Source organism: Papio anubis, chromosome 7 (genome assembly GCF_008728515.1).
Source record: "Papio anubis isolate 15944 chromosome 7, Panubis1.0, whole genome shotgun sequence".
Classification (NCBI taxonomy): Eukaryota; Metazoa; Chordata; class Mammalia; order Primates; family Cercopithecidae; genus Papio; species Papio anubis.
In genome coordinates, this window is record NC_044982.1 from 128,109,873 (window position 1) to 128,136,825 (window position 26,953).

At 43.8% G+C, this 26,953-nt stretch overlaps 1 protein-coding gene and 1 long non-coding RNA gene across 3 annotated transcripts in view; both read left to right on the top strand.

Moving 5' to 3' along the window:
- Positions 1-26,953, top strand: part of RORA (RAR related orphan receptor A) — a 739,218-nt gene that overhangs the window by 311,993 nt on the left and 400,272 nt on the right. The window lies entirely within an intron of this gene.
- Positions 16,133-25,169, top strand: LOC116275964. Of its 2 annotated transcripts, XR_004185428.1 has the most exons (5): positions 16,133-21,126; positions 21,264-21,343; positions 21,927-22,193; positions 24,125-24,232; positions 24,967-25,169. It is a non-coding gene; the product is annotated as an uncharacterized LOC116275964 (long non-coding RNA). The 2 variants fall into 2 exon arrangements; XR_004185427.1 differs by lacking the exon at positions 21,927-22,193.

Consider the following 26,953-nt stretch of genomic DNA (forward strand, 5'->3'; position numbering starts at 1 on the left):
CCCTCACCTCCCCATGGGCAAGCACTTTGGGAAAGCCCTTTCCCCAAAGCCTCCTGCCCTTTCTCTCACAATCTGATGTTGCAGTTTACATTTGGTGCTTCTTGAGTCCAAAACAATTTCTTAATTCAACAAATGATCACACATCATTCCCTGGCTGTGTAAAGTACAGCAAATTAGCACAGCCAAAGCAGGAAATATTTGCTCTGAATGTGCACCCCTCTTTGTTTTCACAGCCTCTTTCCAGTCAATGGAGTGCAGATCATCTATTGCCAGACACCATGGTATACACTAGGGTTACAGAGGTGAATAGGCATGGTCCCTTTTGTACAAAACTCACAGTGTGAAAGGAAGACAGACATTAACAGAAACACTTAATCCACCAGACTGAGTTCCATAGGAAGCAGTGACATGACAAAAGGAGTGGTCAATTGTTTGGAGGGAACTATGAGATGGAAAGAAGAGGAAAGATAATTCTCAAAAGACAAAACAGCATGCATATAAAGGCATATTTTTTGTTGAGAGCCCCTTTAATAGACTCTAACTCTACAGCTGTTACTTTGACACCTTATACAGTAAATCCATAGTATTTAAGCAGATTCTATACTCATCCAAATATTTGCCCATAGCCATTCTTTAACCATGTCTGCTGCTAACAAATGCCAGCAAAGCACAGCATTGTCTTTGTTTTAACATTTGCCTTAAAATAGGGCCACCTTTCTGTTTTCCACCTGACTCACAATGCAACAGAAAGACCTGGAATGAAGTAAGTCATTTGGTGCCCTGAGATAAAGGACAGCACAGCCTGTCACGTGGCAGTCACGGGGGAAGTTGTACTGACAGTCTCTTAGAAATGTAAAAACAATAAGGGGACTTGGCAACCAGAATGGAATACCAAGACGTTGCCCAATTTCCTCCAGGCTTTCGTAGGAGAGGTGGGTGTAGGAGGCTGGGGTGGAGGGGCTGAACACAGGCTTGCTCTACTGGCTTTAGAAACCAGAAGTGTAACCAGCAGCTCTCTGTAACTTTCCAGGTGGTGAGCATGGAGGCTGTGGACATGGCAGGGATTTCCATGTCCATACCAAGGGCCCCTCCCTGAGCCTGAGCATGGGGTAGTGAGCTCTGAGCTCACTCCTGAATCCCAGCACATCATCTCTCAGAAGCCAGGGAAAGAGGAAGTCCTCCAAAGCATGGCTGCCCTTACCCAGGGTTTTGTGGAGCCCCCTTTAGGCAGATTATCAGTAAGAATAAACCCTATAGTGCTATAATGGGCAAGCAGTGATACCTTTTCAGAGCACTATTTTTTTTCAAATTGAACTTGTTTCTAAAACTAAATTGTAATGGTTGTACTATTCTATACATTTACTGAAAATCATTAAATGTCATTAAATTGGATGCTTATAATGTGTGGGTTTTGTGGTATACAAACTATGCCTCAGTAAAGCAGTTCTAAAAGATTTTTTTTTTTTTTTTTTGAGGCGGAGTCTTGCCACCCAGGCTGGAGTGCAGTGGCGTGATCTCAGCTCACTGCAAGCTCCGCCTCCCGGGTTCACGCCATTCTCCAGCCTCAGCCTCCTGAGTAACTGGGACTACAGATGCCCACCACCACACTCGGCTAATTTTTCTTTTTTGTGTGTATTTTTAGTAGAGACAGAGTTTCACCGTGTTAGCCAGGATGGTCTCGATCTCCTGACCTTGTGATCCACCCGTCTCGGCCTCCCAAAGTGCTGGGATTATAGGCGTGAGCCACCGCGCCTGGCAAAAATTTTTAAATCACACCTGTTAATGAATTCCCCAAACACTGTTTCTCTAGCACCTAGAAGTGGTGGGGTTTTTTTTGTTTGTTTGTTTTGTTTTTTGAGACAGAGTCTTGCTCTGTCACCCAGGCTGGAGTGCAGTGGCGCGATCTCGGCTCACTGCAAGCTTCACCTCCCGGGTTCACGCCATTCTCCTGCCTCAGCCTCCCAAGGAGCTGGGACTACAGGCGCCCAACACCATGGCCGGCTAATTTTTTGTATTTTTAGTAGAGATGGGGTATCACTGTGTTAGCCACGATGGTTTCAATCTCCTGACCTCATGATCTGCCCACCTTGGCCTCCCAAAACGCTGGGATTACAGGCGTGAGCCACTGCGCCCCGCGAGGGGGTGATTTTTTTGTTTTATTTTGTTTTTTGAGACAGTCTCCCTCCATTGCCCAGGCTGGATGGAATAGAGTGGTGCAATCATAGCTCACTCCAGCCTTGAACTCCTGGGCTCAAGTGATCCTCTCATCTCAGCCGCCCAAGTAGCTAGAACGACAGATGCAGCCCACCACATCTGGCTATTTTTTTTTTCTTTTTCTTTCTTTTTTTGTAGAGACAAGATTTTGCTGTGTTGCCCAGACTGATCTCAAACTTCTGGCCTCAAGCAATCCTCCCACATGGGTCTCCCAAAGTACTAGGATTACAATAGCCGTGAACCACTGCATCTGATCTGGTTCAGAGGGTTTAACAGGCACTGTCTTAAGCAAAATAGTGGACAAATGGAGGGGTTTCTAATATGCCTGTTGTGCCCTTTCTCCACCTCTGTGACCTTCCCTCAAATCAGTTACTGGGCGAGTCGTGGTGGCTAATGTCTGTAGTCCCAACACTTGGGGAGGCCAAGGGGGTCAGATCACTTGAGGTCAGGAGTTCGAGATCAGCCTGGCCAACATGGTGAAACCCTGTCTTTTTTGTATTTTGTAAAAATACAAAAAAAAAAATTTTTAGCCAGGTGCATGCCTGTAATCCCAGCTACTTGGGAGGCTGAGGCACGAAAATCGCTTGAACACAGGAGTTGGCGATTGCAGTGAGCCGAGATTACACCATTGCACTCCGGCCTGGGTGACAGAGTGAGATTCTGTTTGAAAAAAAAAAAAAAATGAATAAATAATCCATTACCTGACACTTCTCTTTTAGCCCCTCTTTCTCCCAAAAAGAATTGCTTAGTATTTTACTTACTCATTAATGAATGTGTCCTTGGCTTTTTAAATATATTTGCACTTTAAACCTGTCTCTCATTGTAGAATGATTTTTAAAATATTTATTCAAAGGATTTAAAACCTTAAGGGAAGGGATAGAAGGGTATTAAAGAAGAAGGGCGTTCCCCTAAGATCCTAGAAATCACAACAGGAAGACAGCTATCTATTTTGTCCACCAGTAAAGTCAGCTGACTGAGTATGATGGAAAATTGGGTTGATCTGATGTTTTCAAACATGGCCATGGAAATGGCCTTGAGAGCAAAGGGTATGCTGAAGACTAGTCCAGCCCCTTCTTCAGTCCACCAGTGAATCAGATATGACCAGGAGCTTCCATCACAGAGAAGCTTACTGTAGTTACAAGAACAGCCAGAGTCAGCCGGGCACGGTGGCTCATGCCTGTAATCCCAGCACTTTGGGAGGCTGAGGCGGGTGAATCACCTGAGGTCAGGAATTTGAGACCAGCCTGGCCAAAACAGGTGAAACCCTGTTTCTACCAAAAATACAAAAAAAAAAAAAAAAAATCAGCTGGGCATGGTGATGGGCACCTGTAATTCCAGCTAGTCAAGAGGCTAAAGCAGAAGAATCGCTTAAACCCGGAAGGTGGAGGTTGCAGTGAGCCAGGATCACGCCATTGCACTGTAGCCTGAGCAACAATAGCAAAACTCTATCTCAAAAAAAAAAAAACAGCCAGAGACTCATAAAGATGATTTATGTCCATGGAGAGAAGTGTGAACTCCTAAATATTGACATGACTGACAGTGTGGGGATGAATTTAATTAGTTATTACAGTATCACTCTTTTAACCTTTAAAAGCATTTTGCATGTATCAAGAGAGAAGCCATGTGATTCCATGGAGAAAATGAGATGGAACTAGCCAAGCTGGGTTTGTACCTTGTCTGGTGCTCTCTAAGTTCTTTGTAAACTTAGAGCCACCTAAACTGTCTGAGTCTCAGTCCTCCCATGTCTACAATGGGACCCCCAACTTCACAAGGTTGTTTTGAGGTGCATGGTATTCACCTGCTTCCACATATTGCAGAGAATAATTGTGATTGAATAAGAGGAGCATGTCACAAATTAAAATGCTTTACACTATTTACTCGATCTTCCAAATAATTTTCTGAAAAAAGATATCGCAGATGGCTATTACTACCTGATGGCAAAGAAACAGAGTAGTGGCTAAGTGACTTGCCTAGGATTAATATCCACATTTCCTGATAAAAATAGGGCTTTCTGGAAGCTAGCATTTTTAAGATTCTGGGTTAGTTTCTGCTGTGGTTTAGGGAATCCAGACAGGGGATGTCAACATTGACATTTCAGAACCCTTCCAATTAGTCTCAAGAGTTCAAATATCTCACTCTGTTCAATACAACCTGGAGTGTAATCATTTGTTGGTAATAACCTAGCCCTTGTTTAGCCTCATGGATCTGACTCTGAACCTGGACATCCTATGGACAAAAACACCACTTGCTTTTTATTGGCATGTTGGGTAGAACGGCTCCACACAGCTAGGAAACAATTTTATTTTTCCCCTTTGCAACTCAATTATGAGGCTGAAGGGCACATATAGATTTTTCTGCAGGAAGCAAAGGGCTTTCAGGCTTACTTGATGAGTAGATTTCTGCATCACCTCCGTGGTAAAGGGTTAGCTGCTTTTAAGAGGCAAAAATGCCCAGACTGAAATAAGGAAGGAAAAAAAAGAATAATACATTCCAGATCGCCTTGTAAAAAATAGGGAGGTGTTCTCTATCTTGGCCTTTCACTCCTGTCCCACTTGAGGCCAGTCTCTTTCCAGAGGCTCTATGGAACAAGGGCCCTGTGTGGTGGTGAGAACACTGAATTAGGAGGCAAAAGCACCATGCAAGGGTTCTGTCCCCAAATGTGACACATGCTGAGTGGGGATCCTGTTCAGAACCTTCAACCTTCTGTTCCTCTGTTTCTCTGCCTTTAAAATGAGGGAAGTAGATCAACTACTTTAACAAATTCCCCCTTTATAAATAACTTGTGACTTTATTTTCCATAGATTTTTTTTCAGAGTACATCTTTCTCTATTTATTTATGTGTGTGAGGGTTCAATAGTTTGATAAAGGCTATGTTTAAGAGAAGATGGAAAGGCAGGAATAAGTTTTGGTCTTGGGTTTACTGCTAACTTTGACTTTTCCCATTAGCCCACCTAGGTTCTAAGGAGCCAGTCTCCAGAGCTTCGACACATGGGGTACCAGGCTCTGTTTTTCTGTTAAAATCCCGCAAATTTCCTGACTCCTCGGAACAGCTCATCTCAGCTGGGGGTCTGTGGCTGAGGCTGACCGTCAGCAGAGTACCTGGAATGGAACTCCAAGCAGGTTGAAACTTGGGAGCCTGTGTCCTTGCAGTCTGAATATTTGGGGTGGAGAGAGGTTAACTCTGTTATGCTCACCGCTGGGACCACAGCAAAAATTCCTTTGCCACCATTTCTGTAGTCAGGTGGAGCTGTCCAGGGTTCAGGTGGCTTTCCAGGACATGCTTCAACTTGCTTGGAGATGGGTGGTGTGAGCAGACCCCTGGGTGTCTCTCTCTGGAGGTAATAATGACAAAGAGGTTTGTCCACTGAGGGAGAAATGAATCCCCAAGTCTGAGGGGACAATCCTTTTCTTCAAACAATCTCTGAGTTGTTTGTCTACAGTAACCTTAGAACTCTCTGTAAAAAAAAAAAAAAAAAAAAAAAGAAAAGAAAAGAAATAAAAATCAAGTAAAAGAATCCCTATCTTCAGTATACCAAGCAGCATGCAAGGCATAATCGCTTCAATTCTTGGCATCTGGCACAATGTTCAGTTGGCAGAACCACGCTTTCTGTGGGGGTAATAAGCTTAATATTTAGCCTGTGTTACTGGGGCAGTGGTGAAGGGAGGGGGACAAAATGGGAGAGAGACCGCTGTAGAAATGGATATTGAATTGGAAGTATTATTGTTGGAATCTCTGGAGAAAATGGCTCCCGAACATACAGGATTTTCAGTACAGTTTAAAAAAGGAATGACTCTTCTGGTTTTTCCATTTATTGTAGCTTCCCAAAGCTTATTTTTAGTAGCACTAATAGTGCCGCCTACCCCTGTACTCATTTTCTACAGATTTGAAAATTTGGTATTATCCTGTCTCTCCAGAGGTGCCTTCTATTTCTAAAACATTAGTACCATGGAGGGGGGAAAATAGGGCATTTTCTGACAGAGAAGAGCCTTGGATATTTGCATTCCATTTTGATTAGTAATTTTTGTTTCTCTCAGTTCATTCTGAATCAAGGGAAAACATATTTAAACGGATATAATGTGATGTCAAGTGCCTCTGGACACCAAAAGCACCCCCTCCACACACACACACCCACAGTCAACTCAGGCATGAAGGTGCATGTCCCCTCAAGGCCAGGCTAATGGTGGCCCTGACTCAGAGGCAGGCCTCACCAACATGGATCGACTATAAACTAAACTGCAGAAGGCACCCATGCCCTGGGTGACCTATAGGCCAGAGGAAAAAACTCAGGAGCCCCAGACACATGTGGCCAGTGTGTATCTGGGTGGAGGCGGGGCGTTCCGAGCACTGGAGCTGACCCCGTGCACAGCCTCACAGGCCGGAACCAGGCGTCTTTGAGTGGAAGCAGTCGAGGGACTCCCATTAGAGAAGTACCCTCTGGGTTCACTGTGCACCTGGGAGCAAGGTTTCTCACAACAGACTCTGCTGCTGAAAAATTACAATGTTTGAGCTCTAACTGGAGTTACAGACCTTGGTGACTTTGCATAGCCCTCTTGACGAGCGGGGCAGCCTTGCAAATGACACGCGGGAAGTGGAGGGCGTGCAGCCAATGCTATTTGTACATGTTGGCTCTGGAAGTGGCGAAGTATTTCTGCAAAAACACTAAATGTGGGCATCCTCAGCCGAGGGCTCCTCCTTTTATCAAGAGATGGCTTTGTGACAACATGGGTGTCTGAGTTCTGACAGGCTCATTACAGGTCAAGTTTTGAGAAAGTATTGCTATGTTAAATTTCCACGTATGGCCTCTTCTAGCACCAAGAATTCACAAATTAAGAGCCTAAAATGTTACATCTGAAAGTGGTTTGAGAGATCTTCTAATCTAGCTTGTTATGTAATCAAGGGCACTGAACCCAGAGAGGGAATGTCAAGGTCAAGGTCACCCAGCTGGTGTCTGGTCTGAGTGGATGGTCCCTGTCTCCTGACTCCTCTTTCATTGCTCTTTCCACTGACTTTTGAAGGTGACAGATGGAATGGCCACCAGGACGTGAGAGACATTTAGAGAGACGTCCATTCCATGAATCACCCATGACTGCTCCTTCCCTTTATCTTGCCTCCAACCCTCTTCTTCCAAACTCTTCTGTGCTGTGTAGCCCTGGATGAGTTGCTTCACCTCTCTGTACCTTGTTTACCTCATGTACGAAAGGCAGACGATGTTGATGATGATGGTGGTGATGATGATAATGTTGGTGGGGGGCTGAGGATGATGATGATACCTCCCTCACAAAGTGATCATGTATCAGAATGAGCCTCAGAAATTGGGTTCAAACCCTGGTGCTCCCTCCTTCTAGCTGCTTGGAGCATTTTGAGTCACATACTCACTCTGAGCCTCAGTTTCCTTGGTTTTAAAATAGAGGAAATAATTCCTAACTCATAAAGTTGTTATGAGGATTAATTGACAAACTATATATGTAAAGCTCTTAGCTCAAATGCTCAATATATAGCCCCTGCTGTTACTATAATTGCCAATAACAATAGTGAGTTCGAAAAATGCAGGTACAAGTTTTTTTTATAATCCTAATGTGCAATAAAAATATTAGTTATTATTAACCAGCATGGCCATAGTATCCATCCCAGGCTATTGGTAAGATTCCTGCATAGCTAGCCCCTGGATTGGCCAGATCTGGGTACTAGATTTGCTTGCTAAGATTCCTTAAATCACTTGTTTGCCTCTGATACAGTCTGGCTATTTCTTACATGGCCAAAGAGAACACAGAGAGCATTAAGCTGTGAAAGAAAAACTACAAAGAATATTTCAGAGAGGGAGAGATTTCCTAGAATGACTGGGACCACCTCCCTGCCAGTTTGATTTCCTGTGCAGATGTGTGTGTTGAAAAGATTGATGTGGGCACGACCTTTAGACCCTGTTTGAAAATTACACATACAAATGGTACTTTAATGGTACATGTGGTAGTTGGGGCGTTGTGTTAATTACATTTGAATAGAGAGATGGTGATAATTCACTAGCTCAGCCCCTGGTAGTTAATTTTGTTACATCCAGGGGAAAATTCTGTTGGGGTCTATGAGTAGCTGTGGTGCAATTAGGCAGCAAGAAGGTTTTTGTCGGTACAGTTCCTATTGATTAGTATTTACTTTAAAAAGAGTAAAAGCTATTCCCTCACGCCAGGGCTGCCTAATCTGTCAGAAGAAGAGGCTACATGTTTCACAGACGCAAAGCAGGCTTGTTCATATATTATGAAGCCCCCCAAAAGAGAGTCCAGTATAAAAATCTTCCCAACTGGTTTTAATGATGCTCAAATAAAAGGCATATACCACAGCCAAGATCTCATTAAAAGAGAGAAGTCTTTTTGTAGATTTGCTGATTTATTTATGAAACACCTCTGAAATATTTATAAATGCTTTCCTGATATTTATCTGAAAATACATTTTAGGGCTTCTTTGGTGGAAGAGAGGGGGAGAATAGAGGATGAGGCGGGTGGAAGAACAAGGTGAATTCAGCACCATTTCTTTCAGTAGCAAGGAAAGGGATATGCTAGGGTATAGGAACATGTCACTAGGGGGTGCCCCAGGAACCAGGCAGGCTCTAACCTGCTCAGCACAGGTGACCGACCCCACTTGCTTGGATCTCTTAAACAGAAGCAATGGCAATCAAAAGTGCTCTGTTTAATTTTCCTGACAGAACCGGGGCAGATACAGACGCTCTTGAGGCCTTTATCACTTCCTTCACTTTTAGAGCTATTTATTAATTGAAATAATAGTTGTGCTACCCCTTGCCTCAGACCTACTTTCATCTGTTTAGCAGCTGCTTTCTATGAAACACAAAAGAGCTCAGTGATGACACTCGTGTCTTAATTAACCATTGAATACCTTATAGAGCAGCTGTCACAACTCTTGTCACTTGAAAGGAAGCACAGTGGTCCCTGTTTAAAAACAACAACAACAACAACACATACACAGAAAAAAAAAAAAAAAAGTTGATCTAATGAGCTGTCTTTGACGTTTCTTAAGAACTGCATTTTTTATCATTGTGCTTTGCACTCATGTAACGATGCAAATTAAGGAACCTCTGGCTGCTCTAGAGAAAACCAGTGAATATACATTTTTCCCAACTGTTCAGAAAGAGACATTGGTTGCCCAGTGGCACAGGGAAATGGTCAAGATCAGAGATGATAACAGGGCTGAGAATGCATATCAATTAAAAGAAGAACAGGGGTTGATGTCAGCTTATGTAACGAAAATATTTCCAAGCCTTCCCAGCCCATGGTATGAATGAGTCTCATTAACATTCAAGAGGAGCGCCCTCAGAGCCTCAAGCCCTCACCCATTTGTTCAGGTAATGCAGTCCTTCATGCAGCTCCTCCCAACCTCACGTTTTTTGAGTTCCCAAAGAGGTAGACATGTTTTATGTGTGTTTCAGAATTAATCTGGGTTTCCACTCACTTTGGATGCTGCCTGCTACTCTGAGTTCTACCAATGTCTTCAACATTGGCCTTGGCTACCCCAAACCACATCACCCCTATTTTTCTTTATTGTTCCTTCTCACGGTTATGAGGAGAAGGCCCAAGCCACCAACCTTCTTCCGTCACTCATTACCAAGACAGGATAGCAGCCCGTGTTGAAGTGAGGAAGAAGTTTTCTGTCTCTGTGCTCATGTAGATGGGTAGTTTGAATAGAGTCGTTTGAATAGAGTACTTTGAGCCCCAAAGTGTCCTAGAATTTGGTGAGAGAGTTCTTTCAGTTCACATGTATAGGTCTTTCTACCTAAGGTGTGCACAGCCCCTGGAAGAGAGGGCCAAATGAGTTCAAACACCAGCCACTATACTGAAGAAGAACATCTCACCCATTTCAACGTCTCCCCATTTACTTGCTGACTTGTGACTGAGTCTGTTGGCCCTACCAGATTCTCTCACAGTGACCCTTTTTTTCCCATCCCTATCTCCTGACTTCTGTCTGCAGTCTCCTCCTCAAGCCATCATACTTGTCTATACATGTCTGAATCTTGATTGTTGCTACAGTTCAAGTTCACCTCCCCAACTAGGAGGCTCCTTAACCCCCATACAAGGAACCATCAAGGGAAAAGACTCTCCCCTTACTCCAACACCATGTATCTGAAGCTCAGCTCTCTTCCAGCCACGACTCTCATATCATAAAGAAAAACATTATTAAGGGAGAAGGCCTTCAGTAAAACCCAGGATATATCTTAAGGAGGATAAATGTTCAAATGGCATAATAATTGGCTTGTTTCAAATATGTTATGATAGTTATATGTTATTTGAACCACTACAAAGGACACCGATACCTACTAACTGCTCTGCAAATTCCTCAAAGGCAAAACAAATGCTGATCACTCACATGCATACTGAGCACTCAGTATGAATGACAGAGAAATCATAGCAACCTGAGGATTGTTATTATTGAACTTTCATTTTTGTAAGCAAACAAGATACTTTATACATCATATATGAATGCAAAATGTACCCCCACAAGCTTATCAAATTAATGAAGCAACAAAGCATTATATAAGAGGTTTTGCTGTGGAAGTTTTAACATGTTAGAAGATACTGTATCTATTGTTACCCCCATTTAAATCACTATGTGAACTTGTGGAGACCGACCTCCAATTTTGCATAATTTTAAATTCACGGTCCCAGGGAAGGTAATCACCCCTTTAATAACTATTGTGTTTCTCTTTATTCCAAATAAGGCGTGCACTCATCTGTGAATTTTTGTTGGGCTAGCACGGTGTAAAATTGCCACTTTGCATTGCATACTACTTGGCGAAATAGTAGGTAGAATATAATAGCTTTGCCAGTTGAATTTCAAAATAAAGCAGAGCCTTGAACATTGGTACCCTATTGTGTGCTTTGGGCTGCAGAGACTGAGGAGGCCTGATGCAAACTGGACAGAATTAGGACTCTGAGGATGACTGACTCACAGGGAAAAGGATGGTTCCGGAAGATGTTTTATATAAAGCTGCTTGCCACAGTAGGGCCCATAAATGCGTCCAACAGTAGAAACAACAGATCCTGCTGGTCGCTGCCAAGAGTACCTCTGGGAAGACAGGCAGTGTTACTTGATTTACTCTGAAGTTGCAATGAGAAGAGTCTAGAGCCCAGTTTTGAGGGCTTCATGTGCCGTTAGCCTCTCTCCTCGCCTACATCATCCCCTCCTCAGGGTCCACATTGTCTTCTCCTGGAACCTTCCAGAACAACTAATATAAATTTCAAGCCTGTGGTTGGTGCTTGATGAATACCTGTTGACTTGACCCCTAGAGTGCCACCTCTGAGCTAATAGGCTCAGCCAGAAAGGTCAAGATAGTGTCCCATACACAGAGAGGAAGACCAGAATTCATCCCCTGAATAGAAAGCTTCGGATTAGCCTACTTTCTCTCCAAAGCACTCTTTTTTTCAACTTTATTTATTGTGTCTGGCAGATGTCCTCAATCAGGAGCTAATAAACGTGAGCATTTACAAATCTTCCTTTCAGCAGAGTATGCCCCTAGACTCAGAGCATCCAAGAGCTGTAGAAGAGGAGAAAAGCCTTCCGCCCAGTGAAGGGCTAGAGCCAGCTCGTGAGAGCTGATTGTGTTTCTCTTTCCCTAACTCTGAATTCAGTGACCTCGTTCAACCATGGTGGGAGTATTTTTAACACAGAAATCAGCAGACAGTAGAAAACGAGGGTTTTCCTCTCAGAGAGTCATCTTTAAGCACTGACCAGCATTGTCTTCTGCCTCACTGTACCTCTCCTTACCACTCTCTTCTTGAAAAAGGTCTAAATCATCTTTCAGCTATGTAGACATGACTCTAAAACAACACAAGATAGAGTCTGATTCACAGCAGAGGCAAGCCCTGCTGCTTCTCTAGGCCTGGATTCTAAATGCAGAACAGTGAACCTGGAAGCAGCATTCTTAGGGTTGAGCCATTCTCACGTGTAAAAGGAGAGTTGCTTTCTTTTTTCAAACCCATTTTTGCAGGATGGAGGGTCCTGTCTTCATCTCAGATGAGGAAGCTGATCCACAGCCCACAAATCCCTTTTACCAAGAAGGATCACCTGATAAGCTTTGGGTTACTCTGTGTTTTTTTTTAAAAAAAACAAAAATCATAAAATTGAAAGAGTTTAACATAGATTTGAATCTAAGGAGCCTTCACTGCAGAGTTTATCTGCTGACCATATGACACTACGAGGACAGGTTTTAAAAAGCCAAATATCAATGGCTGAATAATGGAATCGAAATAGAAAATCGAGTTAGAACTGCATTAAAACAAGTCATGTTATTATTCAGCTTTATCTATAATATTGTCCAATTCGTATTTTGGTAGTAGCATAGAAAACGAATCTGATTCAATATGGTTAATTAGCCTCTGGGTTCCCAAGGTGTGAGCTGAGGCACCCTGGACATTGCAGTGGCCTCAAAGGGGTGCCAGGAAATATTTTAAATAGTTGAGGAAAATATAGCAATTCTTGACGTCTGTCAGACACCCGTGTGAACTACTAGCTCAAGGTAGTTCACAGTTTCACTACTGGAATGCATAACTTTCTTTCAGTGATGTCATACCTTTGAGAAGCTAAGTTTTTGTCAGTTGCTATAATATAAAACAGCACCATGTGAAAATCAGTGTGGAGCAGGAAACAAGGGTGAGGGCATGCAACCAGAGTTTGAGAAGTTGTGTAGTGCCTAACAGGCCCATACATCTCACTATTAAGCACTTATGATTATTTAACAATGAATAGGACTCATCTTTCTTTTAGTTTATGTGTATTCTTTTTTCAGAAATCAAGTTGTTAGGACATAAATACTTGTTAAGTTATTTGAGTCTAATTTACAAATAAACAGAACTGTTAGGTATTTCTTTCCGCCGAGGTGGGCTGTAAAAATGGACGGAACCATTAGGGACATCATGAATCGCCGGGTGCGGTGGCTCATACCTGTAATCCCAACACTTTGGGAGGCTGAGGTGAGTGGATCACCTGAGGTCAGGAGTTCGAGACCAGCCTGGCCAAATGGCAAAACCCCATCGCTACTAAAAGTACAAAAATTAGCTGGGTGTGGTGGCGGGTGCCTGTAATCCCAGCTACTCGGGAGGTTGAGGCAGGAGAATCGCTTGAACCTGGGAGGCAGAGGTTGCCGTGAGCAGAGATTATGCCACTGCAGTACATCCTGGGTGAGAAGAGCAAGACTCCATTTCAAAAAAAAAAAAAAAATCATGAGTCAAGAGCATTTAAGACTTTCTGAGTTAGACAATGTAAAAGGTAAATGATCAATGTCCACTATTGAGTAAATGACAAGAAGTATTTATTGTTTGCCTTCTACATATAGGCATAATTTCAATACTAAACACATATTCTCACACATGCACATGCACATGCACACACAAAGTATCTGGCCTAAGGAGAGGTGGAAAGGAATAATATTCAGGAAGTAGTATGTGTCGGGGCAGATACTTTACATGTAACCTTATTATATCTATACAAAAACCTAGGAGGAAGGCCATATGGTCCTAATGCTTTTTTTTTTTTTTGAGATGGAGTCTTCCTCTGTCGCCCAAGCTAGAGTGCGGTGGCACAATCTCAGCTCACTGCAATCTCTGCCTCCTGGGTTCAAGCATTCTCCTGTCTCAGCCTCCCGAGTAGCTGGGACTACAGGCGCACGCCACCACACCCGGCTAATTTTTGTATTTTTAGTAGAGACGGGGTTTCACCATGTTGGCCAGGATAGTCTCGATCTCTTGACTTCGTGATCTGCCCGCCTCGGCCTCCCAGAGTGCTGGGATTACAGGTGTGAGCCACCGTGCCCAGCCCATATGGTCCTCATTTTATAGATTATAAGGCAGTTTCAGAAATAAGATATATGCCCCAAACACACATGGGTAGTAAGTGAACAGTCTCATATTGGACCCAGCTCTGTCTGATTCTGAGGCATATTCAGCCTCATGCTACCAGTTGTACTACACTATTATGATAGCAATATTAAAATAGCAATCCACATGTTTCAACATAAATGTAGAAGATATCACTTAAGGAAGTCTGTGGCAATCCAAGTAACTTGTGTGCTGTTGGGCTACTGTTTATGTTTTCCTGTGCTAATCATTTTGTGTGCATACTTAAATCTGTATGTGAGCATACATTTTAATTCTTCCTTTTTCTCCTAATGATGTGACTAAATCATTTCATTTTGAAACATCCCATCTGGCAGACAATAAATGACCTTTTCCATGTTAGACTTTGTAGTTTGTACTTAACCAAGTCAAAAAGCGCCAAATGATGCCAGTTGTATTATGGTTGTGAGGATGTGTGATAGTGAAGCTTAACCCACAGCAATTAAAGCAACTCAGAAAAGGAGCTATCTATTCAGACTAATGAGAAAAGGCTATCTTGTTTCTTTTAGGAACAACTAAAATAATTCTGCAGAAAATTTGCTTTACTGGCCTTTGCATAAGGAAAAACAGGCACTGGAGTAGCAGCTAGCATGACCCTGCTTCTCCCACTCTCCTATATTGACTGGATTAGGGAGGGTCTTAACAGCATCTCAACAAAGAGTTTGACTTTGTGGTCTGACATTTGTATAATGGATATTCTGTACACACATTCCCTAGAATTTGTTGGTTCAGAGATTACTGAAACTCCATCCTGATAAAGCTCTATTTAATCTGGGTTTACTTAGTCGTTGGTTTAGTTTGAAGCACGGGGAGTTGTTTTGGAAAGTAGGTTGCTACTTGTGGTGAAAAGGCTTTTTGCTGACATCCTTACCTGGTGGAATGGTAAGAGGTGGTTTCAGTAGATGGCCAAGCACTGGATCAGATATCTGTCAACCTAACTTGAAGAGAACGCCATGAAAGAAGTGTGGCTAAGAACTGCCGGGTTATGCTTGCTCAGGAAACTCCCTGTCTGGGTCACTTACCTTTTATTACTAACTTTTCACTCAGTCACTATACTGGATTTCCCCTTTTTCCTCTCAGAAAATTAGTAATCATGTCATTTCCTATCCACATCTGTGCATTTCAATCAGATAAGAGCTGTGAAGGTACCATGTCCATGTTGGGCCATATACTAAACATTGGCTTATTGCATGATATGCTTTTGACATGCCCAGGTAGCTGAATGCAGAGTTCCATGCTCTTCGTATTAAGAGTTTTTGAAACTGGCATATACAGTTGCTTCTCTGAGATCTTCCCTAGGACATACTACAGAAAGATGGAAGAAGATGAAGTTGGGAAATGATATATGTAAAACATGATTACATATCAGCTGCCCTGTCAAAGATAAGATGTGGTTTCTGTTGCATTGCGAACAACCCCTAGTGGCCTGCAGATGAGATGCTGCTCCTTGCCCCCATAAGTAGGGTGTGGACCACCCCTTTCTCAAATGCTAGTTTACAGTGGCATGAATGCAGTAACTTGCTGGGTACTTTCTGGAAGCTCGAGGGAACATCTGCCATGGTCTCATCTATTAGTAAGCCTGAGAACATGCATTCATTGTCCCCAAACCCATCCCCTGTGCCCTCATATCTGCGCCCTGAAAACTGTATGCTAGACAGAACCTTTTCATAATCATTTTGAATAGATATTCTTAGAGCACTTCACCATCCAACCCCTGTGATGTTTCTCAGAAACAAAAACCAAAAAAGCCAGAATACATTGCCTTGTTTTCTGAAGAGTTCTGCCTTTCCTGCCTCTATTTCTTTTTTCTTTTTCTTTTTTTTCTTTTCTTTTTTTTTTTTTTTTAAGAGAGTATCACTCTGTCACCCAGGCTGAGTACAGTGGCATGATCATAGCTCACTGCAGCCTCAAACTCCTGGGCTCAAGTGATCTTCCCACCTCAGCCTCCAGAGTAGCTGGGACTATAGGTATGTACCACCAGGCCTGACTAATTTTAAAAGTTTTTTGTTTTTTGTTTTTTTGTTTTTTTGTTTTAGAGACTGTCTCACTGTGTTGCCTAGGCTGGTCTCAAAGCGATCTTCCTACCTTAACCTCCTGAGTTTCTGGGATTGCAGTTGTGAGTCACTGGGGCCAGCTCTCCTGCCACCATTTCAACCCTGGGAAAATTATACAGAAAGATTTACCAGTTTGTTTACTTCTCTTCCTACAGCCTAGAACAAAGCCTGTGCCTCCAATAAAGAGAAGGCCTCTAAAGCCTAAAGACCATCCTGACCCTGCCCCACACATTCTTTGGAGTCATCAGAACTCAATTTGAATCTTAGGCCAGTCACTTACTGATATGCAGTTGAGCCAAGCTGAGCCTCTGCTTCTTTGTCCCATAAGTGGAGAAAAGGATTCTGCTTCATTGTGTTCTCCTCTCATCTATTACATGAGCCAGTACACATAAAATCCCTAGCACATAGTAGATTCTAAACAATTACAGCTTCCTTTCCTAATCTTACAGTTTTTTGACTACTTAAGTTCCCATGTTCATCATTTGTGTTACTCCTGGATAGAAATAGAAGGAGGTAAAGGTGGAGGGAAACATCAAGTCTTTTTTTAATTCAATATGGGCTCTATCTTTACCTTCCACAGGGGTCATCCTCTATTTATTGTGGGTACAATTTTTCTTTGTCCTATTCCATCATTTTGTTGCTTAACAAGAAGCTCAATATAGACTGATCGTGGCTGAGACTTAGCTCTTTTGCTGTGTAAATTTTCACACTGTACATGTTCTGGGTTCATCCTCTTTCATTTAAGTTTCATCTTCTTGAGGAAAGTGCAATTTCATCAGAATACCTACATAAATTCAATTCACATGTCATAGGGAAATCCAAAGGCTTCAATTTGGGGGCTCAAAAAGATGTCTTTAGCCACAGGGCATCTATCCAGTGGATGTGGAATACAGAAACATGGGTTCATCCCTGAGCAAGGATACATCAGACATGGAAACTTTTATCATCACCCCCAGAATAGGGAATCTTGGTCTCTGGAACCATTACCGAGGTCATTGGTTCGTGCTTTTCTTTACATATTCACCTAGTATTCATACCTCTCTTCCTCTACAGGAAAAGGATTTGAGGCAACTGTTTAACTTATTCTATAGTGAAATGGAGATTAATGTGATACCTCCTGATTACTCATTAACCCCACAGGCAAAGATCTCAGTATGTCATTTTTGAGATAATGAGTGAAAGGCCCTGATATGTAATCAAGTTAGGGCAGAACTGGAGTGAAATTTGTAAAACTGTGGGTAGACCTGGTGATCCACAGATGAGAGAAGCAGGCAGAAGATGGCCCTTCTAGCCCCTTCTGGGGCTTTCTCTCTTTTCTGTGGCTCTTGCCTCCACTCTGCAGTCCTCTTTTCCAAGTGACCGAAACTCTCCTTGTTCCCACTACTGCCCATTAAACGACATTGAAAACATCTCCCACCCCACCTCAGACCCCAGGACCCACTCCTGAAGCTGCCCTCTCCAGGATGTGCCCTGGTTTCTCCTGTCTTCTCAACCTTGGGTAGATACTCTGTCCTGACCTCCTCTCCCTGACCAGCCAGCTCATGAGAAAGGAAATTTGCTTATTGAGTACTATCCAAGTGTCAGGCCCCACTTAGATAAAGTGATAGAGCTGAGCCTCTTAGAGGTTAAGTGACTTGCCCAAGTTCATGGTGCTAGGAAATGACAGCTCTTGAATTTCCACTCAGGCCTGTGTCATTCCAACCCTAAATTCCCTTGGCTATGCAGCCAAAAAAAAAAAAAAAGCTAAATTCTCCAGAGTCTTGCTAATTAAATAGACTTAATGGGTTGCCTCTCAGAATAATTTAATATTAAAAGGGTATTTCTGGACTTAAAAGTGTCTTAAGGATTTTGCAGTGGTGAAATTTTGGGCATAAGGTAGTTTGGGAAGGGAAGTATTTTGGGGTTGGGATTTCTGATTACTCACTCATGTCACACATGCTAAGGAATGACCTTGTATAGTAATGCCTAAAACCAGGCCTGTAACTAAGACTTGCTATGTGGGTATCAGGAGAAATATTCATGTCTGACAAGTGGATGTTTTTAAAGGGTCTAATGGAGAAAATGCAAAGTTTAGAAACGCAGTCTATATCCAAGGGGGGTAAAATCAAAGCTTATTCACATATGGACTGTTGTGTAAGTGTGTTAGCTTTCCATTGATTGGTACCAATGTTGTCTAAGAGGCGTTAGCTTTGAGTACTGATAAGAGAAAAAAGGCTTGGGCAGACAAAGAAGAGTGTGACCATCTGGGAAGCAGACAGGAAAATGGCCTTGCCGTCTCCCCGTCTCATGAGGATCAAACTCCAGAGTGTCTGTAAGTGCTTAAAGGATGAGTGGGTCTTCTCTGAACACTCACTTAATGAACAGAGACAGACCTCGGTAATCCAGTGTCATAGACTCCAGAGACTGCCCAGAAATACCTCATGGGCCACCACGATGATTGTAAGAGAATGAATAAGATGACCCTTTACTGATGGAATTAAAATATGTGCTCCTAGAAGGCTGCCATTGAAAAGGTTTGGGATTAGCAGTGTTTGCTTTTTTCTAATTAAAAAACTGTATCACCTACGCATTTTAAGGATGAACTTTAAGCTCTTGCCTCACAAAATGAACAAATTGAGCAGTGAAACCTTAAGAAAAAGAGACCAAAAATGGAACAAGGTAAAAAGTTGAAGTAAGAGCCCTAGCTTATACTAATTGTTAGGAGGGAAATTGCTGAGACTGTACTTGACCATGTGCGTTGTATGGGCAAGCCTCTGAAACATGCACTTGGTGCCCATAAAGATTTATTTCCAGTCACTGACTTTGCCATGAATTACAGAGTTTATTTTATTTTATTTTTTAAATAAAAGGCCTCAGCCTAAGGAAATACTGTGCTCCCACAAGATGCCGAGCTATTGAAAGAGCCGTTCTGACAGGGGGGTAGAGGCAGGAGAAGTATATTTTCTAAGATTTTCCGATACTAAAACCCATTTACGACTGTTGAGAAAAATCTCTCTGACGGAGGATTTAGCTCTCACTAATCCTTAAGTGACTTGTTTTGACAGAGCCTTTATAGGAGATTTTCTCAGTAACTTTGGTTTGCTCTAAAGGAGCAATTACTGATTTGTCCTACATCTCCTTCTTTTTCTATTTTTTTTTTCTTTTTTAATGTATGCCAGTTAATGAACTTCATGTATGTTCCAAAATAGCAAGTGAATCCGATCAGAACTGTTTACTGTAAAAATTCAGGAACCTTTGGATTTTCTTGGATCTTCCGTTCGCTTTCTTGCCTCCGGGTATCAAGGACCTGGATTTCATTTCGTGTGTCATGTGGCCTTCTCAGCAGATTCTTTGACTTGAGCTTGTGGAAATCGAGCCCTACTTTCTATTTACACTGCACTTTCTCTACATAAAGACATTTTCTACTGCTTGAGGAATGAGCATGTGGACCCCGGGTTTTTAAGCCTTCTGGTGTTTACTTTTGCTCAGACAGGCATTATCTTTTTAGAGGTGACTGTAGCAGCTGGAGGACACTGCTCACCTCCCTGTTTAAGGCACTGCTTGATGCTGTGATGACGAGCCCTCGTGTGTGTGCGATTTTATTTCCCGCCCTGCCTGCTGTGCCTATGCAGGGATGTTGAAGTTGCACCTCACATTCTTGCTTCCATGTTTTAATGAAGTCCTAACACCAGCAGAGGCCTAAAGGTGTCTTTCCAGCCCAGAGATTCCCAAAGCATGGTTCCCCAGGTCAGCAGCATCAGCTCCTGGGAACGTGCTAGAAATGCATATTCTCAGGCTTTGCCCCAGACCTGCAGAATCTAAAGTCTAGGGAGGGGGCCCAGCAATCTGTTTTCACAAACTCTCCAGGTGATTCTGATGCACACTAGCGTTTGAGCAGTAGTTTTCTAGTCCCCTTGCTCATCCTCCAGGAAGACTGCAAAGGAACCATCCTCCAAAATAACCACCACCTACTCCCTCAAAAATCCTCAGTTTGTGACTCCACGCCCAATTTTGCTTTGTGACTTCGGAAGCCTCATCTGCAGTTAGATTTCTGGTCCTAATTTATGACTGTGTTCACTAATTTTTTTTTTCTTAATGTTAGAAAACCGTGCCAGTTACAGGATTGTCGTTAGGGTGTGGCGGGAGAGATTTATGACTTTTCATGAAAGTGTACAAAACTCTAGACAAGCATTAACATATTGCGTTTTAAATTATTCTTGATACTTTTTTGAAAGCCGCCTGCTTTAATCCTCTTGTCAGGGAGCTGCCGTGTTAAAAAATGATCGCTGAAGCAGCTTTGCCAGCTTCACATAAAAAGTGAAGCAGTGAAGGCTCTTCACAGGAAGAACTCTGGCTGCGGGCCGCGTGGCCGGCGGAGGGAGTCTTCGGAGAGAGTGGGCAGCCATGATGTGGCTTCCGAGGAGAGGAGCATCATGGGAGGTGTCTCGGGGTGGCCCTGGGGTCCTCCCGCAGGCACTTCGGCGATCAAAATGGCTGCTTGGCCGAGGTGGCAACTGCTCTGGGCTGTGAAGAAGATGAAGGGACCCAGACGGGGGAATTGAGAGGTCTGGGTTTGGGTCCTCGTTTTCTCATCGCAAGTTGCATAACCTTGGGCAGGTCCATTAGCATGTCTGCCTTTTAGTTTCCTCGTTTATAAAATAGAGGAGGTTACGCCAGGTGACCTCTAAAGATCCTTTCGGCTTTAAAATTTATGATTCTGGGATTTCTTCTCCCATTTGACTTCCTGCACTGTCGTTCCCCTTGTACACAGGAGTAGCTGAATTTATTGATCCCCTAGAGACTCTGTCACCCACTTCTTCCTTCCTTCAGCCCCCGCTTCCCTTAGGAGCCTCTTTCTTGGAGGGCTTATCCAAAATTTAAAATTTAAAGAAAAAACGCACACACCCAGACAAACGGATACAGGGGAATCTCTTCATCGACTTGGAAATTCAACTGCATATTGGCTGCTTTGATTTCTTGTTGAGGGGTAAGGTGGGCACCTAAAGAAACAGAGAGGGGTGGTGCGGGGAGAAGTTTCGCGGGGGCGTGGGGTGGGGGTGCTGGTTGTCCAGAAACCCTTCAGAGAAACTCCAAATGAAAATGTTTAATACCCTCTTCCCTCAGAAAATCAGGGCTCCCAGCCTAATCCCATTCCCTCTGGCCTTGTCCTCTGAAGAAACTGAGCTGCTAAAAACACAGCGGAGGTGAGACAAAAGGACATGGCTGCTAATTGCTGTCGAGCATCCTGGGATAGGAGGTTTAGGGAATGTCCTATCATCAGCCCGCATTTGCTTCCAGTTCTGGGAATTCTCACGTCTTTGGTTAAAGCTGTGTCCTTGGGTAACCTGGTGAAGCAGGTCATTTGATGTTGAAGCACATAACAGGAGACACCCTGGTGATTCTCTTCAGCCTGCTTTGCTGGATGGAAGTTTAAAGGTTAGATGACCTTTTGCAAGCTGAGGCTATGCTGGGAGAATTCATCTGGAATCTAAACTCTCAGGGAAGCAGAGGGCAATGGGAGAGGGGGTGGGCAGGCAAATGTTACGTGTTTCTCACCATTTAATGGCTCAGGTAAGTGCGTTATGGAATCCGATACAGTGTTCCAGCTAAATTTATGTGACGTTGATGGTAATGCGACAACTTCTTGTCAGGCTGGGAGCATGCCAACTTTCCTTCCCTTTTACCTTGTAACCTCCAGAAACTGGAACTCACTGGAAAATTTCTTTCACAGTAAGATAAGGAAAGAGTTTATCTAATGAAACCTTTCTAAGTATATTTCTTTGTCAGGAAAGTTTCAGCTTCCAGAGTGAGAGGAGTGAAGGATGAAGTTGGAAAATGTGACTTCAATTTCCTCTACCTTTCCTCCCCGACATAGAGGTGTATGCATCCATTTTGATTGTATATTAGTGATATCAGGAGAGTCAGCTCAGAGGTCTTCGTTTTAACCTGGGTAATAGACACTGGCGGTACCAACAGTGCTCACTTAAAAAAAGCATAAAGGCAGGGACTTTTGGAGGATTGGACAGGAGAAAACATCATAAGACACGGGTTCAGGTGAGTGGGTGTCCAAGCAAAATTGCAAAAGCTTCAAGTTTTTCTTCACTGGTTCCATCACTATATAATTACCTTCCTCCCCTGGAAAAAGTTAAAAATATGTTAAGAGTTTCAACATTCCAGATTTAGAATCTTTGGGAATCTTATTTAAAAGGAGTACTTGCTTAGGAATCCCAAGACCTGGAATTCCTCTGAGTGTGCTGTTAACCAGCCTTGTAACACTGGGCAAGGCATTTCCCATCCTTCAGCCTCAGGTTCCTCATCTGCCTAATGAAGATGTTGGCCTCATCAGGAATGGCTAAACTTCAAGCCACACCCTTAAATGGCAGGCATCTTTAGTGACTGCCGCAGTCTTTCCAATGGATTCTGGATGAGGCCTTGGAATCATTCTCAACACAGTGCCTGCCCCAAACAGCCATAATTCTTTTAGAGCTTTTTTCAAAGATGAAACTTCTTTGCCGTCTTCCTCTGGAGGAAGCTTGGAAATTGGCAAGATATCATCAGAGCATGTAGGAGTGGTACTAAACCCACCCTGAAGGTTTGGGAAGGCACAAAGGTATCCAGGAGGTAGTGACCATAAAGCTAAATTTTGGAAAGTGAGATACATTTTTAGGAGAAGGGAGAAAGGATTTTCTTAGCACAAAGAACAGAAAAACCAAAGACAAGAAGCTAGAAAACAGCATGCAGAGTAGGCTGCATATATAATTTGGTGGTGTAAAGGAGTCACGTGCAGAATAGCAGGAAATGATGCTGGAAAGACAGGCAGAGGGCAGAGCACAGTGGGCATTGGAGGACAGGCTTTGGAGGTGCAGTTCACTGACTGTCCTAGTCCTTCATGCCCCTGCCTTGCCACCTACTTACTGGCTGATGTTTTCTGAGTCTCCGCCTCTTGCTGCCCATTTGACTCTTCTGCTGTTCCTGGCTCTGACTTTCTCTGGAGCTAATATTGTTCCCCTCACGTCTGTTGTCTGTGTGATGTACCAGGTGCTGAGACTTGACCTGAGGGTCTCCCTGGATGCTTCTCTGTTCCTCCGTACTGAGAGCAGCTGCCCATCAGTTTTTCTACTTTGTATGTACATCTGACTCTTCTCTGTCCCCTCACCTTCTCCCACTGCACACATGCACACACACAGTGAGCACACACACATGCACATGCGTACACCCACATATCAGATCTGAAGTTTACATCAAGGGTGCTTTGGAAATATTACATAATGATAGCTTCCTTTAGATAAAGTTTGGACCAGTTACAAAAAGAAAAATGGGCTCATTTGCAGGATCATATTGGCTCATACATGGTAGAGGGTCCTTTTGAGGCTCTAATGGGCAGGCAGCTGATTCTGACAGCAGAATTCTGGGTCCTTGATCTTCCCGAGACATCTCCCCCCTGTTTTGAACATTAGCTGTGGTGTGGGTCCTTCCCATGGAGAACTGTGAATCCTATTCAGCCGCCTCCTTGTGATTTGGACATGAACAGGGAGCTTTCTCTGTCTACTTAATTCCCTTTGAAAGCTTTCTCGTCCCACTATTGGGCACTTCAGAGAGAGCACTGCATTAATATCTTCTGCTCTGGTTTCAACTTGGTATGGTTTTGTGATCTTAAAATAGATGGAATTACCACGGCAAGCATTGTTCTGCCTTGAACTTAAAGTCTCAAGAGCAAGTACTTCTAAAAAAGTTAATCCTTTCTTATTTGCAAGGATTCTGGCCTGTAGTTTACAAAGAAATATGCTAAATTATTTATAATCCAGGATTACTGCAATGCCAAAGATTTCCTTGCATAACATCCCAGCATCACTAAAATGGCACAGAAAGAACAGCCCTCAGCCACACCTTATTACCACTGCTCTCTGCGGTCCCTGTGAAAGGGCCCCAAGCAGGGCGATGGTGGCTGATGCCCTGACCACAGGAACACATGTTCTCCTCTGCAGCGTCATCCTCCATGGCTTATGTGCTCACGATTCCACTGCTGGGGCCTCCAGGGCAAGAGAAAAGTGGAGATGGTGTGGACAAGCGGTACATCTCTTGATGGCAAGCATGTAATTTCTTTCTTATTTAAAATTTGTGTACCTTGCATTCTTCTGAGAGGAGTTGGTGTGGTCTGTAGTTAAAGAATGGCATTAAATGGGACATTTTAGAAATATGCAGTGTTCCAGGCCCACCTCTACTATTAACTTTGAGAAAACTCATTGAGCTCTCAATTTTCCCAAATGTGAAATAAGGGGGTTAGAATAAATGATCATGAAAGTGCCTTCAGCTCTAACATCAGGTGACTTTAAACAAGTGCTGATATGATGCAGGGATGCATATGTGCATAGCACAGACAGTTAGAAAATAAGACAGTGACCTCTAAGGGACTTACTGTGGAAAGATGGACTCCGAGAATCCTAATAGGGCCTGCCTTTAGAAGGGAACCTTCCAGAGTACATGAATACATGTGTGATACATTTTCCTCTATTTTCAAAATTGGTAAATTACTTGGTGCTGTTTAATAATCTCTTATTCTTTGTGTGTCAGAAGTAATTTTGTATCTTTAAGGTATTTTTACGTCCGTTGCCATCCAAAAGAGTTGTTATGATTTATGTTTCCAGTAGTAGTGTATTTTGGTTTCTGTGTGTGAGTTCATACATAGAAATTTAACCCTGGTATAAATTTAACTCTGCTAATGGGCAAAGGTGAAGGGGAGGAGGTGGAAACTGTGTTGTTCTGGTTTTGGTCTGTTGCCCTTCAACATTTTAACTTGGAGGATTGTGTATCTTTGCCTGCAAGGCAGGCCAGATCTGAGTTCCAGGGGTGTTGGTGCCTCCCAGGCATCCTCCCACACAGCGCAGCTCTCATTTCGGTTCACCATGAGGCGACTGATGCTCTTCTCTCCAACCGTCACTCTCCCCAACTGTTCAGCCTTTGCCTTCGTACAACTGTGCATTTTGTTCTCTCCCGAATAAATGGGTGTCCCAGCACTCACTAGGAAGTCTGCAAGGCAGTGAAGCCTAATTGACCAGGGTTCTGAGAGGAAAATTAACAAATGAGCGCCAGATGCCTAACATACTCCCTGGTATTCCAGAAGGGGTGGCTTCTTCCCCCCCGCCCCCAACTCCCTTCCCCATCTTTTCTCTCTAAGCACCAGTTTCCTCTTCTGCAAAAGGAAGCTTGCCTAGATGTCAGTCCTTGAACAAGCATTGAGTGAACCCCCTCTCTGTGCTGGGCATGGTGCTGGAAGCACAGCACCGGAGAATCTAGTTCCTGCCTCCAGGAGTTCATCAAGTGGGAAGTAGTCAGCTGCAGCCAGGATAATGGCGGGGTAAACACTGGGTAAGTGCGCGACATGGGAGGCCACCCTGACCCTGAGCACAGGGCTAGGGGTGGCAGAGATGGGTCAGGAGAGGTGCCTCTGAGGTGGCCCCATTTTCCTTAAGCACCTCTTAAACAGCATGAGCAGTTTCTGATCCCAGTGGCTTTCTGTACAATTGAAGACACATTGTTTTTCTGTGGTGAAGGCTCTTTCTCTGCCTCCACCCTCCCACTCCTCGGAGCAGGAATGTGAGGCTTCCTCTGCCCATCCCCTGGTCGGATCTCTCTGCCCCATCCTTTCTGGGCAGGAGGCCTGCTGCTGGCTCAGGAAGGGCTCATCAAGAAGCAGGTTCACCTCTCCCAAGGCACAGACAGCTTTTCTCTGTGGTTCACTCTAATTGACAAGCACCTGCCTGATGTCTTAAAGGGAAAGAGAATCTTGAGGAGAGCCAGAAACAGCAGGGCTGAAAGAGCCGTGGGGTGAAGGATATAATCGGCCACACTGTGCCCAGAAATGCCATGTGTCGGACAGGCCAGACGGCTGCTGTTACCTTGTGGTTTGGGTTTGATGTTATTGCATTGCGGAAACATGATCATCAGCTATTTTCCCTGAGAAGATTGCCGGTGTGAGTGTGTGTGCGTATGTGTGTGTGCATGTGCACACGTGATCTTCCTCTCCGTGTTCACCCCATGTAACTCTCTTCCTTAGCACTCACACATGTCCTTTTCACCACACTGAAAGAACGTGGTAGAAACACCTTCTCCGGGGACTGGTGACCAGGCCCACCGGCCTGCTGCCCTTGCTTCAGGCAGGCCGGTGTGCCCTGAGGTGGGGTGGTCAGACTTGACAGGTTTAGGACGGCCCAGCTGGGGCCCTGAAATACTCACCTGGAGTTGATGGAGCAAGAAGGCAGGTACAACAACAACAACAGAAAGCCCTTGCTCCGTGCAAGTGCTGTGCATCCAGCCAATGAAACAGCATCTCTGGCCGGGTGTGTATGAGGCAAGGAGAGGTTGGGAGCCTGGTGAACAAAGGGGAGGCTGAGGAGCAGGGCAAGGATGGAGATACACCTTCCTGGGCTCTTTCGTAAAGGTCTGGCTGGGTTAGCTGGAGCTACTTTTTATTGGCTAAGTAGGGCTAATTTTTAGATTTTCTTCATTTTGGGTTCTCATTAGCCTGTTGCTTCTTACATGCCCATATTGGACTACACGGAGTGCTAGACTATGTGAAGTACGTTGTGAGGGAATGTGGTTGGTCTTATGTGGAACAAAATACCATTGCTGGAACCTCTACATCATCTCCTGCTGATGCCCGCAGCAAGGTGCCAGCAAGGTCATGATTCAGTGTTTGCAGGACAGCCCCACAGCCTGGATTAGTCCTTTGAAACAACCATCCTTTCATGCTAGTACTGTCCTGTGCCAAAGAGAGTGTGTTATTTTTAAAAACCCCTTCCCCCCATTCTGCCCGT